Here is a 17445-nt window from a genome sequence, read left to right on the forward strand (position 1 = left end):
TTGTCATGCCCACACCATACTGCCACATTTTTGCCCCAATTAACTTTAGCAGAGGATGCTTTTTCATACGTTTCTAAACATTTTTTAACAACATTAACATCTTGATTACCTCTTATTAAGAGGTAAAATACCTCTTATCATCTGCATATGCAGACATTTTAATAAACTGGGAAGAATCTATTTCTCTGATTCACAGTCCCATTAATTATCTTCTTAATTTACAGAGTAACGGCTCAAAAGCAATGCTATAAAGCTGCCCTGGAATAGGGCAACCTTGCCTAATACCCCTCTGAACCTTTATGGGGACACTGAGACCGACAACTATTTTTATCAAGCAAGATGCCTCTTTATAAAGCAATTCTATCCATGAAATAAAATTTTCTCCAAATCCTAAAGCCTTAAAGGTACAATATGCAGTATTTTTTGCAGTAAAATATCCAAAAACCACTAGGCCAATGTTATATATTTTGTTTTGTTGATTACTTACAATATCCCAAATGTTTCCAACTATTTGTAAATTGTGAGAAAATTGTGATTTTAACCAAGGAAACGGGGCGTGTGAGCAGGGGAGAGGAGTCGCCAGTCAATGGCGTCATATCCGTGTTAGCCTCGGTTTCCGACAGGTGTGCGTTGGTAACAATGGCGACAGACGTGGACAACTGGGTTATTGCCGTTATGCCTAGCAAGACGCTCACGCTGTTGTTGTTTTGTTTAAACATTATGGACCATGGCAAGCAGAATTTGAGACAAAAAGAGGGCTAAAACGAAGATCAACATCTTTCGAGATGCCGAGAGCTCCACGTCCGCGACTAACTTCGACTTGACAGAGACGCGAGTGTTGCATGTACTTTATTAGACAGGTGAGCAAATGTACATAAAACTAATCAATGTTATTTAGTTCAACATGATGAAATGTTAGAATATGATCTGTATGTTATTCTAATGTTGATCTAGCCCACTGCTAGTCTCATACAGCCAACAAACAACCTAGCTAACAACATTCAGCACACTCAAATGCCGTTTAGTGTGATCATGTAACTGTTAGAGCAAGTGAAACAGCGCTGCGTTACCTCAAGTTTAATTCGTCTAATAAACTGACCTGTGTGAGTATTAATTCAGCACTTGCATGTAGTTCGGTAGAATGAAATGTCCTTATTCCTTTACATCCGCGGGACTCGCGTTCCGTGTGGTGCTGGTATACGTCTAGCAATCGCACCCTGCTTCATACCACAGTCATGTTAAAAACGTCAATGTATTCACTCATCCATAAAAGATCCATCAGCTTAACGACAAGATCCATACTTACGCTTAATGCGGAATACACGTCATCATTATACGCCTTTGTTATAGGAAGAGGTTAGCAACCCCTGGTGGCGAAAATTCTTGCATATTGTACCTTTAAGAGTCTCAAAAAGAAAATTATGGTCAACTCTGTCAAAGGCTTTCTCTTGGTCCATTGACAAAAAAAAAACATCAACATTGTTGTAAAAGTAAGTTGTGCTTCCAAAAGTTTTTTTTTCTTTTTTTTTCTGTAGATATCTCAGGAAGATCTTGTAAAAGTTCATGTCTGCATTGATCATTTAAGGAATCAACAGAATATAGTTCAGTATAAAAATCCACTGTGAGTCTACGCATCCTTTCCGGGTCTAAAACAAGGTGTACATCCTTATCTTTTAAAAACAACATCTTTTTTCCATGTTTAGTTTTTCGTTCTAAATTAAAAAAGAAGAACGTAGGAGCATCTATGTCTCTTTTTATTAGAAAACGATTTTTTATAAGTTCTCCTTTGACTTTTTCTTCAAGCATTAAATTCAAACAGTTTTTCTTTTCAGTCCACATATCCTTCAAGTTAGGAGAAGCATTTACAATCATATACCCTTCAATGATGTAAAGTTCTTGCTCCGAACTCTCTAATGTTCTCTTTAAACACAAAGTAGAATGAGAATCATATTTTTGGAAATACTCCTTAATAAAGGAGTATTTCCTTCCCAATCTCCATTCTAAAATTTTCACAAAAGAATGTGTCATTTTATTTATTTAACATTAAAATGGCAATAAGAACTTTTATAGATTATTGTTATGAGACTACATTCAACTGTGATTAGTTTGTGGTCTGAAAAAGGGACAGGAGTAATAGTTGAATTCAGGGTCATGCCCACTGCTGTTCCTGACCCGGAGCCAGTGTCTGCTGTTCCTGAGCTGGAGCCAGTGTCTGCTGTTCCTGAGCCGGAGCCAGTGTCTGCTGTTCCTGAGCCGGAGCCAGTGTCTGCTGTTCCTGAGCCGGAGCCAGTGTCTGCTGTTCCTGAGCCGGAGCCAGTGTCTGCTGTTCCTGAGCCAATTTTTGTTTCTGTGTTTGTGTCTGTCCTTGTGGCTGTTACTGTTCTGGTGTCTGTTCCTGAGCCGGAGTCTGTTCCTGAGCCTGTGTCTGTGTCTGTTCCTGAGCCGGTGTCTGTGTCTGTTCCTGAGCCGGTGTCTGTGTCTGTTCCTGAGCCGGTGTCTGTGTCTGTTCCTGAGCCGGTGTCTGTGTCTGTTCCTGAGCCGGTGTTTGTTTCTGTGTTTGTGTCTGTCCTTGTGGCTGTTACTGTTCTGGTGTCTGTTCCTGAGCCGGTGTCTGTTCCTGAGCCTGTGTCTGTGTCTGTTCCTGAGCCGGTGTCTGTGTCTGTTCCTGAGCCGGTGTCTGTGTCTGTTCCTGAGCCGGTGTCTGTGTTTGTTCCTGAGCCGGTGTCTGTTCCTTTTTTACTGAGCCGTGGTCGCTTGAGTGGTCGTCTTCGGCCTGGTCATCACCGCCATGGTCACCCAAAGGATCTTCACCGCCCTGGCAGGCCGAAGGGTCTTCATCCCCCTGGCCGCCCGAGGCTAATTCTAAAAATCTAATTTTAGATTTTTTTCTCTTGTTTTGGGCAGAACAAGAACATGAGCATGGTGTCCATGCTGATGGAACTTCGGCCAACCTTGGGATAGAACACACCTTTCCAGTACGGGGCCACAGTTAACTCCCTTCAGACCGAGTCTTTGGCAGAATTGAGCAGAAGATCAGGAAAATTGACACAAATCTGCTACCACAGGAATACCACGCCATCCTGCAGAAATTCGGCAACATTCATGTGTATGGCACAGACTAAGTGGCGTTTGATTACAGGTCAGCCACAAAAGACTGTGTTAAGGCTCAGAGGAGCTTTAAAATCAGTAAAGCATGAATGCTTGACTTGAGTACCAACAAGGTGGGTGTAAAGACCACTTACAATGGGGAGTATTGTTTACATACTGTGTTAAAGCGGGGCAAGCGGTGGGATGACCTGAAACCTGAGGTACTTCCAAAGCAGACCTCTGTTAAGGCTGCAAAAAAAGAAAGATGTGCCGGCACTCTTATTAGGAGCAATAGGTGTGTCTGATGCTGTGAGGGCTTTTTATGATGATGCACTGTATCAGGTGACTGACAATTCAGGCCTGAGTGATGAAGAATGATCCATGCTAGTGATGAAGATCTCTCTCTCTCACTCTCTCTCTCTTTCTCTCTCTCTCTCTCTCTCTCTCTCTCTCTCGTTTTCGTTTGCGCATGTGTGGATGAGTGATTACGAGAGGTGTGTGAGCGTCTGAGTGAGTGCTGATGGTGTGCTTTCTGTAAGTTTTTCTTTATCTCCCTTTTTTCTTGCGGATCTGTTATCGTTTTGAGGGTGTAATTTACATTTTTTGTGTCAAGTGTTGCTGAAATGGAGACACATTCTGATGGTTTTTCATTTTTAACTGCACGGCATGGATGCAAATGCATTCCGGATGAATCAATGCTATTGGAGATGAGTTAGGTGCTCGTAGTATCTTATCGGCATCTAGAATGAATAAAGCCATCGTTGTTTTTCTTAAATAGGAATCGATGGCAGATGGTTTGGTTGAGCGTGGTTTGTCTGTAAGAGATTTTTCTTGTCAGTTTTACCACTCTCTAATCTGGCACAAAAAGTGATGTTATCTAATGTAGCGTTTATTCTTAACGACTCATTAGAGGGCTTACTTGTTTGCTACGGCAAATTAGTGGGACCTATAAAGATGATTCCTCTGGGCCTAAAAAAACCCGGAGTTGAAACATATAATGTCTTTTAGGCGCCAAACAATCATGGTGTTGAATGCAGAATGTCAATCTTTAAATGTCTCTGCAAAGATGACTTTACTAGGCAAGGCTTACACAGTATTTATTAGCACAGAATCGATGAAATGTTTAAATTGTGGCAGATATGGACATATAAAGCAGGCATGCCCATTAACTGTTGAGGCTGTGAGTGTAGTTGAAAATAAGGATGAACCTGCTAATGTACAGCAAGTAACTCCAGCTACAGAAAACGACTCGGTTACTAACGTAACCTCGGTTCCCTGAGAGGAGGGTACGAGTATTGCGTAAGTAGCTTACGCTATGGGAAAACTCCTTTTCTCGAGAATATTGAAGTCTTTATGTAAAACGCATTGCAGCTGCACAGCAGACAGCAATGAGCGAAGGAGCTCGGTCATTGGCTGTGCTGCGGCAACTTGTTGCTATATATTGGGCGCCCCCTCATGAGAGTTCTTTAGGTTAAAACGACTGAAGCGAACTAACCAAGCAGAACACGGCAGCTTACGCAATACTCGTTCCCTCCTCTCAGGGAACCGAGGATACGTTAGTAATCGAGTCGTTCCCTTTCGAGAGGTCTCTCCTATTGCGTAAGTAGCTTACGCTATGGGAACACCATGCAAAACGCTGTGCGTGCTGAACTTCACCTTATGATAGCCAGAGGCAGGTGCCTGAGCTAAAAAGCAAAGTTATCATCCAACTAGCCGGCAGAGGCGAGCTTTATATGTGGGGAAAAAAGTAAAGAGCGGCTAGAAGGCGCTCAGTGTGACACAAGCACATACATAATCTAGATACGAACTCATAGTTCTACTAGCATCATGCTGATAGTACATTTGAATGCAATGTCGGGACCTGTAGGTTGTAAAACCTGATAAATGTGGACGGTGAGGCCCAGCCTGCCGCCGCACAAATATCCTCGATCGGTATCCCGCTCGACCACGCCCAGGAAGAAGCCCCACTCCTGGTGGAATGTGCTTTGACTCCCCAGGGGCATTGAAGTCCCTTGGCTTCATAAGCCAGAGCTATAGCCTCAACTTTCCAGTTAGAGATTCTCTGCTTTGAAACGGCGGAACCCTTCGTTCGGCCGCCAAAGCATACAAACAGTTGTTCTGTCTGTCTGAATAGGGCAGAACGCTCCACATACACTCTGAGAGCCCTAACGGGACAGAGTAGGTTAGCTTCGTGTTCGTCTGTTGGAGACGATAGCGCAGTTAGGGAGATAACCTGTGCTCTGAAGGGAGTGGTGAGCACTTTAGGAATATACCCATGTTTTGGCCTAAGGACGACCCTGCAGTCGTTAGGTCCAAATTCCAAGCAGGCAGCGCTTGCCGAAAGCGCGTACAGATCGCTCACTCTCTTGACCGAGGCGAGTGCCAGCAAGAGCGCAGTTTTGAGCGAGAGCTGCTTAAGGTGCACGGTTCGGAGTGGTTCGAACGGGGGCCCTTTAAGAGTGTCTAGGACCGTAGCTAGGTCCCAGATCGGCACTGAGGGGGGGCGTGAAGGGTTCATCCTCCTAGCGCCCCTTAGGAAACGAATAATTAGGTCATTTCTTCCCAATGGACGTTCCATCACAGGGTCGTGTGACGCTGTGATGGCCGCCACATATACTTTGAGCGTGGAGGGGGAGCGGCCCGCCTCCAGAAGCCCTTGTAGAAAAGCGAGTACGTTCGTAATCTCACATGTTTCAGGGTTCAGGCCCTCGGCGTTACACCAGTCACTGAACACTTTCCATTTCTGGGCATATAAGCGTCTCGTGGAGGGCGTCCGCGCCTCAGCGATGGTTTTTAGCGCTCCACTCGTGAGGTTCCTGGGAACCCGTTGAGGGGCCATGCATGAAGGGCCCACAGATCGGGGCGGGGATGAAATATCATCCCGTTGGCCTGACTGAGGAGGTCTGGCCTCAGTGGAATCGGCCGTGGTGCAGATTGCATTTGCATCAATTCTGGAAACCATGTTTGGTTCTTCCAGAGTGGGGCCATCAGGAGCACTGCGTTTTTCTCCTCTCTGACCCGACTGATGACCTGTGGCAGCATCGCGATCGGGGGAAAAGCATATAAGGGGCGGCTCGGCCAGCTCTGGGCGAGCGCGTCCATGCTTTTCGTGAAGAAAAGAGAGCAGTGTGCATTCTCCTTGGAGGCGAAGAGGTCGACCTCCGCCTCGCCAAAGATTTTCCATAACCACTGAATCGTCAGCGGGTTGAGAGCCCATTCTCCTGAGAGAATCTTGTCTCTGGATAGCATGTCTGCCCCTTGGTTCAGCGCGCCTGGCACATGCGCTGCTCTCAGCGAGCGCAAGTTGTGCTGGGACCATAAGATGAGTCTCCTGGCCATTGAATGCATGGAGCTCGACCTGAGTCCACCCTGGCGATTTATGTACGACACTACCGTCATGTTGTCCGTTCGGACCAGGACGTGTTCGTTTTTTAGATGTGGAAGCAGGGCTCTGAGAGCCAAAGCGACCGCTTTCATCTCCAGACAGTTTATGTGTAGGCGCTTCTCCGGGTTTGACCAAAAGCCAGAGACAGGCCTGCCCTCGTAAAGGGCCCCCTAACCTATTTTGGAGGCATCTGTTGTGATCATCTTTCTCCTTGTGTTCACACCCAGACTCACGCCTGACTGGTACCAGTCGGCGGCTTTCCAGTGCGTCAGGGCTTTTATACAGCCGTGGTTCGCTCTGATTAAAAGGTGGCCCGAACGCCACGCGTGAGCAGGGACCCGGCTCTTGAGCCAGCGTTGGAGAGGACGCATATGCAACAATCCTAGCTGGAGTACGGCCGATGCTGAGGCCATGAGACCCAGCATCCTCTGAAACCGCTTGACGGGGGCGCGCGCGCCCGCCCTGAATGATGTTGCAAGGCGCCGGATGGTGAGCGCGCGCTCTGATGAGAGACGAGCTGTCATTTGCATCGAGTCTAGAACTATTCCCAGGAAAGAAATCTTCTGGCTGGGAGATAGTATACTTTTTGCAAAATTGATTTTTAGACCCAGGCATTCTAGATGGCTGATCTACACAAGCCATTGATGTACACAAGATCTGTGTGTTATTAACTGACTCTCTGATTGTGCTAGGACCAGCCAATCGTCGAGATAATTCAGTATTCGCACTCCCCTTCGCCTCAAGGGGGAAAGTGCTGCATCCATACATTTCGTGAATGTACGGGGAGCCAGGGACAGGCCGAGTGGAAGTACTGTGTACTGGTAAGACTGTCCCTCTAAAGCGAATCTCAGAAAAGGCCTGTGATGAGGCGCTATTGGAATGTGAAAGTCAGCATCTTTCAGATCCACTGAGAGAAACCAATCTCCTGGGCGTACTTGCGCGAGGATATGTTTGGTTGTTAACATTCTGAACGAGCGAATCATTAGTGCTTTGTTCAGGTGTCTGAGATCTAGGATGGGGCGGAGACCGCCATCCTTTTTCGGGACGAGAAAATAGCGGCTGTAAAAACCTGCCCCGCTCATAGAGGTGGAAACAGTTTCCACAGCGCCCTTTTCTATTAATTTGCGCACCTCGGTGCGCAGAACATGCGAACACTCCTTTCTCACTTTCGTCTCGGCCACAGTCGTGAAACGTGGTGGTCTGCGAGCGAACTGGAGCGAGTATCCGTGCTTTATTATATTCAACACCCATTTCGGCATATCTGGAATGTTTTCCCACGCCGTTGCGTGTACAGATGGGGGTACAGATACCTGTACAGATACAGGCTAGGGGCGGGGCGCTGTGACGTAGGGACCCAGCCAGCGAATCGCCTGAGCTCGTAGCTCTCAGAGGCGCGGGCGCGCGCTGAGCAGCTGAGTGAATGGGCGCGTGTGTGATTACAACAGCGCGCGCTATGTCTGTAAGACTCGCAGCCTGAGCTGGGGTTGTGTTTGACACTGTAGGGACAGTGTTTATAACTGGGGGTGCATAGACAGTGGTAGGCACACGCGTCACTTTTATAATGTTTCCCGCTTTTACTGGGGATGAATTCATAACTGTGTGAACAGTGCTTGTGTGTAGTGGTGCGTACATGACCGTAGGCACGTGATCTACATTCATGGGGCGTGCAGCCTGATCTGGGAATGAATTTGGCACTGTTTTGACAGTATCTGGGAATGCACACTTTGTGGACATGTGAACCCTTAGTGACACAGGCAGAAAAAGACTCTTTTGTGTGCTGTATAGACATTTCCAGCCGCCTGTACGGGGACTGGGTAATGTTTGAGATTTTGCAGAGAGAGTGGTCCGGCTTTTGCGAGACACGCACTCTCTCTTCTCATTCCTGTGGCTAGGAAGGCTTTCGAGGCTCAGGGTTCAGTACAATCTTGGGCCGAGGACCCCGTCGCTCAGGAGGCGGCTTGCGGTTGTGGGAGCATGTGCGGCGTCGAGTGTCAGTCTGAGGCGCGGGCTGGAGGCGGTGGGGGCTGCTCTAGCCCGCTGCGGCTGTGGCGGCCTCTGTCTGCTCTGCGATGAGCTGGAGCGTTTAGGCAGGAAATGGCGCATAGCTTGTGAAGCGTTCTGGGCCTCAGTTAAGCGTTCGGCGAAACCTTTAACTGCCGGTCCAAACAGCCCGCTGGTGGAGATAGGCGCGTCGAGGAACGGGGCCTTATCCACGTCCTTCATCTCCGTCAGAGTCAGCCACAAATGGCGCTCGAGAACAGTCAAATTAGCCATGGCGCGGCCAATAGACTGGGCGGTGGCCTTCGTGGCTCGCAGGGCTATGTCAGTCGCGCTGCGTAGGTCCTTGAAGGCTTCGGGTTCGGGGCCAGACTCGTCCAGGGAACGGAGAAGCTTAGCTTGGAACACTTGAAGTACCGCCATTGAGTGAAGAGCTGACGCAGCTTGGCCGGCGGCGGCATAGGCGCGACCAGCGAGAGCCGAAGTAGTTCGGCAGGGCTTCGAGGGGTGGGAAGCCTTGGCTTTCCATCCGGTGGTGGAGGGCGGGCAGAGATGATTGGCCACGGCCTCCTCGAGGGGCGGCGTTCCCTCGTAGCCTCTTTCCTTTGCGCCGTCCACAGAGGAGAGCAACGAAGAAAAAGAAGGCTTCAGACGCGCAGAGTGGGGGGCTTTCCATGACTTGGTGAGTTTGTTGTGAACTTCCGGGAAGAAAGGAGAAGGCCTTTGCCGAGGGGCGCCTGCTGGCGCCCCTGCAGAAACCACTCGTCCAGTCGGCTTCGGGTTGGTTCTTCGGGAGCATGCGGACAATCTCTGTATCCATAGAGGAGCCCCCAGTCGTGTTAGTTAGCGTCGACGGGGCGGGGTCGAAAGTGGAGCCCGGCCAGTCGTCAGATGCAGCGTCGATGGACAAAGAGTCATCTACTCCCCCGTCGTCCTCGGACGCGCTGAAAGTCACAAGGCCCACCGCTCTGCTAGAGGGGTGTGGGTCCGGCTGAATGAACTGAACCGGCGGTGGGGAAGACAAGAGCGGCGGTGAAGCAAGCGGAGACTGGCTCGGCGTGACGTCACTGAGCTCAGGTTCAGGAAGCCTCTGTGAGCGGCGCTTTTTCTTAACACGCGGCTCAAACAGAGGGGTGTCAGCGATGGGCTCGCTCACGGTGAAAGCGGCGAAGCGAGCCTGCAGTGCGGAGAGACCCAGGTCGTCACATTCCGGGCATCCGCCCTTGGTCAAAGCAGCTTCTGCGCAGATGATGTGACGATCCCCGTCTGGAAGAAGGTCTCTGCACGACGCTTAGGAAGGCATTTGAAACAACGGACTGTGCTGACAGTTATCCCTAACTCACAGACTGCAGTCTGTATTGAGTGTAGACCGTAGCGATTGGCCTATCAAGTGAGCCTTCAGCTGATAACGCTAATGTGAATGAGACATCCCTTATGAAAAACTATAGGAATCTTGTAGTATTTTAGGACAAAATATTATAGTAATCTTATAGGTATACTGTAGTGTGTTGTCATTGGGCAATCACATGACTGCTTTGATGACATTCACCTGTGAAAGTTGTACACAAAGGCACTTTAAAAGAGAGGTGTGAGGAAGTGAAGAGGGGTTCGGAGGTGGTGACTTGTGGAGAATGTCTTGGCTGTCTCTCGGGGACAATAGGTCCTCCGGAGATGAAGATAGTGAGCTAGTTAGTTGCCTCTGGGTGAGCATAGCGAGTTAGAGGGGGGGAAATTATTATAGTGTCACCAATTACCTCGGAATTCAACTTGATTTTCATCCACATGCCATTGAGACTCCGAGCTGGAGATTCCTCTGACGCGAACGTTGAACGGACCTGGCGAATGAACTAAATGCTGTAAACGCCGCCCGGCTTGTGGATTGGCACCCTCGACTGCAGATACGGGTTGCTACTTGCACTATCCGTACCATTCGGATGGGTCTTCTTGGCCCGTTGAGAGGGAAGTGTTTTTAATTTATTCATGCATGTATGAACTGTTTTGATTGTGTAGTAGACAGCGGGAACAGGGAGGGAGATCGGGGAACGAAGACTGGAGAAACACGCTCTATTGTAATCACTGTGTGCTGTGCAGGCTGTATGTTACGTTGACTATAAAACACTGCGTGATGGTTAAGCGTGAAACTCATTGTTTGTAGATGGAGTGATGTGTTGCAGGTTTTCCCGTGTCTCTCTTTCCCTTTCTTCATATCTGTACCCGTGATACTGAGTTTTAGCTTATGTTTTGAAATAAAGTGTAAACCCCTTTAAATTGAACCGGCTGGCAGTTGCGAGTTTTTGACCACCGTAGGACTGTTTATTAGATCTATTACAATACTATAGTATTTTGGGACATACTATAGAGGTACTATAGAGGTATTACAGAACATCACAGAAGTATTATACACTACTATTTATTGCTTGTAGCCATTTTGTCCTCCTTTCCGGTTCTGTGTGTTTATTAAGAAGGATATGTAGAACTTCAATTCATAATTTGTTTGTTTATTGGCAGTACAGAAAACGACACAGCACCTCCTCGGCATGATTGTCGCGTGTATTTCAATGAGCGCCAAGGCAATGTTTTCAGGTGACGGACGGGGCGTTCCCAGGGGCGTTCCCAGACAACCGTCTGTATCTATGGCCTGAAATGCAGCCAGAAGTGTTTCTACATTCCTTTGGAACAGCACAGATGCGATTATACCGGCGACTTTTCTTAATTATTATGAAGGAACGTTTTTTGTTTTTTTTTCATATCTGACATCAGTGACATCAAGTAGTTTACTTAGAACTGCCACGCTTAGTTGGAGACATATTAACTGTGTATTATTCTGTATGCATCTGCATATGTAGTGCCCTATTAATGTATTAATGTATATAATTTCTTACATATAGAAATTGGTTATATTGATATATGGTTCTGTTTCATTCTTACTGACCGCCAGAGGCAGTGTAAACATTATGGATTATCGCAGCGCCAGCTAGATAGGTGTATTAATGTATATAATTTCTTACATATAGAAATTGGTTATATTGATATATGGTTCTGTTTCATTCTTACTGACCGCCAGAGGCAGTGTAAACATTATGGATTATCGCAGCGCCAGCTAGATAGGTCGAGAGAATATACCAACAAAGTCACGTGGCGTGACGTATGCTGAGCCCTGGAGGGTAAAGCTACAGTAGCTCAGCACTCTACCTCTTTCGCTTTCTCGCCTAGTTGAGATAAGTTGTATTGGTTGAGTGACGCGCTGTCAAGTGCAGCTTACATGAGCAGCGAGATTCGTCCTCACAAGCTGTGACAGCGCGTGTCTACGCCATTTCAAGGATTTGGATTTTCAAGGATTTGGATTTAAATTAACGGCACTTGGTGAGTTTTGTTTTTTCATATTGCTTCGTCGGTAACACTCTGTGCCTCTCGGTGCAATCCGGTGGCTTGTGTTTGCCGCGCTATGAGTTAACGGTCTCCCGTTGAAATAAGTTATCTACTTAGAGTGTTTTTCCTTGTATCCATGTAACACTTTTTGTCGCTCGGTTCAATCCGCCGGCAACTTTAGACACTTTTTATCTTTTTTCGTAAACTTTTTGTTGGTATTACCTGTCGGTTCACCCGAGGTAATCGTTTTATTTTATTTTTATTATTTTTTCAGGTTAACTTAACCTTACGGTACTATCCGAGGGTGTTATTAGCGAGTAACTATGGCTCACAGCTCGATAGCCTCTGGTTTTCCACTGACTTGTAAACTGTGCCCTAATAATCTTCTCCCTGACGACGGTCATGACATCTGCCCCGTCGTGTTTGGGTGTTCAACATCTGCGAGAGGCTCTCACGGACTGCACTGTAGCCTTTTGCCTATTTCGGAACGACGGCTCCGTCTTGCCGAGTTAGACCCTAATTCTACAGTGAAACTAGGGCAGTTAGATGTAGCCCCTTTGACCACTCGGAAGCGCAGGGCTTCAGCGGCAGCTGGTGCTCCCCTCCCAGCTAAGAAGGCCAAATCGCGAGATGATGAACATTCACATGTTGAGAAAGGTTCACTTTCTATGACGGTGTCGGTGCTTTCTTAAGAGATGGCAGAGCTGAAACGCCTGCTTCACTCACTTCAGCCGGTCACATCTGCTACACCTGTGAGGATGACACGGGAGGATGAGAATGTTCAAAACCAGGGAGCTGGGGAAGAGTCTCTTGATTCCCCTTGTTTTTCTCATCTTTCAGAGTTTGATGTGCTTTCTACAAGTGCTTCAGATTCCTTTTTTCACGATCATGGGGATCCTATGGATGTTGCTGCACAACCATCACCTCAGGCTGTTTTCACTGGTTACCCAGCAGCAGAGGGCTCTAGTGGGGGGTCTGATCAGTCGAATGTTTCGAATGTTGCGCACAGCCGATGTTCTCCGGTCTGTGACAGCAGACGATTGGTTTGTAAGTGTCGACCTGAAAGATGCATACTTCACGTCCCAATTGCTGTACATCACAGAAAGTTTCTATGTTTCAGTTTCCTGAATCAAGCATACCAGTTCAAAGTGCTACCCTTCGGCCTTTCCCTTGCTCCTCGCGTCTTCACAAGGTGTGTGAGCGCAGCTCTGTCTCCTCTTTGGATGAGAGGTATGCGTATTCTTCCTTATTTGGACAAATGGCTTCTCTGTTACCCCCACAGAGCAACAGGCCGTACAAGACTCCAGACTGCTCTTGAGACATGTGCAGAAGCTGGGGTTTTCTGTGAACAAGAAAAAGAGCCATTTGATTCCATCACAGACCACTACGTTCATAGGAATGACCCTGAATTCCTGCCTAATGTCTGCCTCCCTATCTCAGGAACGTGTGACAAACATTCTACAACTTTTGGCTCGCTTTCGTCAGGGTGTGTCTTTGCAGTACGAGGTGGTCCTACGACATATAGGGATGTTAACAGCGGCTACAGTTGTGAGCCCCCTGGGTTTACTCCATCTCAGACCACTCCAGTTATGGAACAACAGTTTTCGGCTAGATCCCACCAGACATCGTCATCAACTGGTTATAATTTCTCACCGTTGCATATGTGCGTTGAGGCGGTGGAGACAGTTAGAGTTTCTGAAGGCAGGAGTGCCCCTGGATGTTGTTCCCTCTCGTCGGGAGTTGGTCATGACAGACGCTTCCCTCACAGGATGGGGGGCAACGTGGAATCGGAGGGGTATTTCTGGGCGCTGGACTCCGATCCAGGCCGCGGAACATATCAACCTGATAGAACTCAGGGCAGTGTTCTTGGCTCTAAAGTACTTCTTGCCGGTTCTGGCAGGCTACCATGTTCTTGTTTGGTCAGACAATACCTCAACAGTGTTCCATCTGAACCACCAGGGCGGCACGAGATCACGCAGGTCTCTATGGTTGACTCACGAGATCCTGACATGGTGTCAGCCACGACTCGCTTCACTGAGGGCAGCTCATATTCCAGGAGTGTGCAACCAGACAGCAGATGCTCTTTCCAGGGATTAAGTACATCCAGGAGAATGGAGGCTTCATCCAGATGTAGTGCAGGAGATCTGGCTACGATTTGGAAGAGCAGAGGTGGATCTTATTGCTTCAGAGATGACCACCCACTGTCGCTTATGGTTCGCAAGGACAGAAGTGTCGAGCCCCCTGGGCCAGGATGCGCTTCTTCATGAATGGCCGAACTGCCTGCTTTATGCGTTTCCACCTACCCCTCTGTTATGGGAGACGTTGCACAGGATCTCCCTGTGCAAGCACAGAGTGTTACTCGTGGCACCACGATGGCCAGCCAGACCGTGGTTTCCTTTGTTGCTGAGACTTCTGACAGGCAATCCATGGAAGCTTCCCCCCCAGGAAGGACCTCCTCTCCCAGTTGGAGGCCAGTGTCTGGCACCCGGACCCGGCTCGTCTGCAGCTTTGGGTCTGACCATTGGGTTAAATCCTTCCCTGGAGCATTGTGACCCTGCTGTTATTCACACCATCTCTAATGCTAGGGCTTCTTCCACATGACAGATTTATGCTTCCCGTTGGAAGCTTTTTTCTGCATGGTGTGAGGAATGGGGGCTCGATCCTAGAAAACATGCAACATTCCGAGTGTCTTAAGTTTTCTTCAACGTTTACTGGAGGAAGGAAAAGCAGCTTCCACGTTGAAAGTATACGTTGCTGCAATTTCTGCATATCATGTTCCAGTTGGTGGCTCTTCTCTTGGCTCTCACCGTCTTGTCTGCAGTTTTCTGAAGGGCGAATGCCGTCTGAACCCTGCTCGGAATCCTCATTTTCCTGTGTGGGATTTGTCACTCGTACTTGCATTCCTGTTCTCACCCCAGTTTGAGCCCTTGCAAAATGTTGACATTAAATGGTTGTCCTTAAAGACTTTTTTTTTTTTTAGCTATTGCTACTGCGAAACGAGTCAGTGAGTTGCACGCGTTGTCTGTTAGTGAACTGTGCTTGCGTTGGTTACCTGATGGCTCCTGGGTGGTTCTACGACCCAATCCTCCTTTTATTCCGAAGGTCCTTCTTCCTCAGTTCATAAATCAGCATATTGAACTGGCCTCCTTTCAGACTTCTTCAGGGTCCGATTCAAGTGCCCAACTCTTGTGTCCTGTTCGGGCCTTGAAGTGTTATGTGAACTCTACTGTTCAATTTAGACGGTCAGACCAGTTATTTGTCTGCCATGGTGGTGTGAAGAAAGGTGCTCCAGTGTCGAAACAGAGGTTGTCGAACTGGATAGTGGAGACCATTACGCTGGCTTACAAGGCGGCAGGGAGACCACTGCCCTGGAGACTAACTTGCCATTCCACTAGGGCCATTTCATCTTCATGGGCTGTTTTTAGTGGAGTTTCCCTGGTGGATATCTGCACTGCTGCTACCTGGGCTTCTCCATGCAGGTTTGCCCGGTTTTATAAGGTCAACGTTGCTGCTCATCATGCCGTCAGTTCTGCGGTTCTTCTGGAGCAGCCTTATTTCATCAGGTGGGTGGCATTCCTCATGACTATGTTGGTATGTGTCATCCATAATGTTTACACTGCCTCTGGCGGTCAGTAAGAATGAAACAGAACGCTAGTTACGCATGTAACTGTGGTTCTGTGAATTCTGGATGACCGCCAGAGTTCTCTGTCACTCGGAATGCGCGAGAAAGGCGTACCGAAGTAGAGTGCTGAGCTACTGTAGCTTTACCCTCCAGGGCTCAGCATACGTCACGCCACGTGACTTTGTTGGTATATTCTCTCGACCTATCTAGCTGGCGCTGCAATAATCCATAATGTTTACACTGCCTTTGGCGGTCATCCAGAATTCACAGAACCACAGTTACATGCGTAACTAGCATTATTTATGATATGAAAAAAATTAAAATTTAAGTTTGCAAATATAATTTGTTTAGTATTTTTTTTGTTTTTATGAGCCAGTTAAGATAAGTAAAATAATTAATAAATAAAACAATTTTATTTATAAAAAATTGTGCTAATTCTAAAATGGGATAGAAATTTAAAAGAAATGTGGACATGTTAAAAGTTCAAGATGTTCAAATAAGGAAAAGAAGGAATGAATTAATAAGGAAACCATAAGCATGTCAAATTTATGTGTGTTGTTTAAATAAATTGGCATATATAAATTAAACATATCGGTGAAATATATGGTTATAACATACAATATTATATAAACAATAATCATATACATTGTATTAATATATGTCAATATACTCATTTAATATGGACAATTTATATATGTTACAAACCTATACCAACATATATCTAGAGATATGTATATATGTGGTAGCAATATATTGTCTTATATTTAGCATATATGACAGCGTCACTTGCGATATACATGGATATCCTGTGACGTCACAAATTAAAGACGGCGCCATCTTTAGGACCGCCAAGGGACCGGAAGTAAACAGTAAATATGCCTTCTATCTGCTGGGCCGTGGGCTGTGATAACAGCAAGTCAAAAAAAAAACGGGACATAGGTTTTATAATATTCCTAAAAATACTGAAAGGAGACATAAATGGTTAGCTGCCATTAAAAGGGATCAGTGGACTCCCACAGAACACTCCAGATTGTGCAATGAACACTTTATTTCGGGTAAGTTAACTCCTTAATTGACGTTAGCTAGCTAGCTATGTTAGCAACCCTATGATAAGATAAGATTACATGCCACATTACAATGTTGATGATGACAGTGATTCACAAAGTAAAATAAGTCACAATTATTTAATCTCTGCTCATCTATATTATTTCTGGAAGAGCTAAAGTTACAGGGAGGCTACACCAGGCACGTAACTGAAGTGTTCGTTCATGTTGCGTCTGCTGTAACCTTCTGCTATGATCAGTGAACTGACTACTACCATACGTTCAAAAAAATAAACTAGTTTTCTAAAACTACTTTTTGCGCGTCGTGAACGGAGCGTTTCACTTACCCGGTGTAGCCTTCCTGTTAGTGTCACACACTATTCATTAAGGTGTCACTAAATCTCATTCTACCCCTGTAGGTCAGAAGAGCGAGAATCCGTTAAACCCCGACTATGTCCCAAGTTTGTTTGCTTATCTCACACCTGAGCAACGCAAAAGAAAAATAAATAAGTTACAGCAAATTTGAGTAAATGCAAGCTGTCAAAAGAAAGAGATGGACATGTGATGTTGGACCGGTGGCACCCTGTGACAACAGCAGCCATATGCATATTGATGACTGTGATTACACCACAGCTCAGGAGCATAGAGATCAGACAGCTGATCACAGCTACTGTAATTCTGCAGTCTATGCTGAGAGCAGTGTACCATGCTCCAATGAAGCCTGCCATGAAACTGTGAGGAGATTGACAGACGAGTGCACTGCACTGAGGTCAGAGGTTTATCAGCCTAGGGAAAAGGTTAGCAAGTTATCCTTCAGCCAGGAAACCTTCAAGGACAATGATGACATGGTGCAGGACTTAACTGGCCTTCCATCCTTTGCCAAGCTGATGGTTGTCTTCACTTTTGTGTCAGCGTTCCTCAAGGTGGGACCTGGATTGAAT

This window comes from Siphateles boraxobius, unplaced genomic scaffold (assembly GCF_051911475.1).
Source record: "Siphateles boraxobius isolate OS27281-9 unplaced genomic scaffold, OSU_SipBor_1 11, whole genome shotgun sequence".
Classification (NCBI taxonomy): Eukaryota; Metazoa; Chordata; class Actinopteri; order Cypriniformes; family Leuciscidae; genus Siphateles; species Siphateles boraxobius.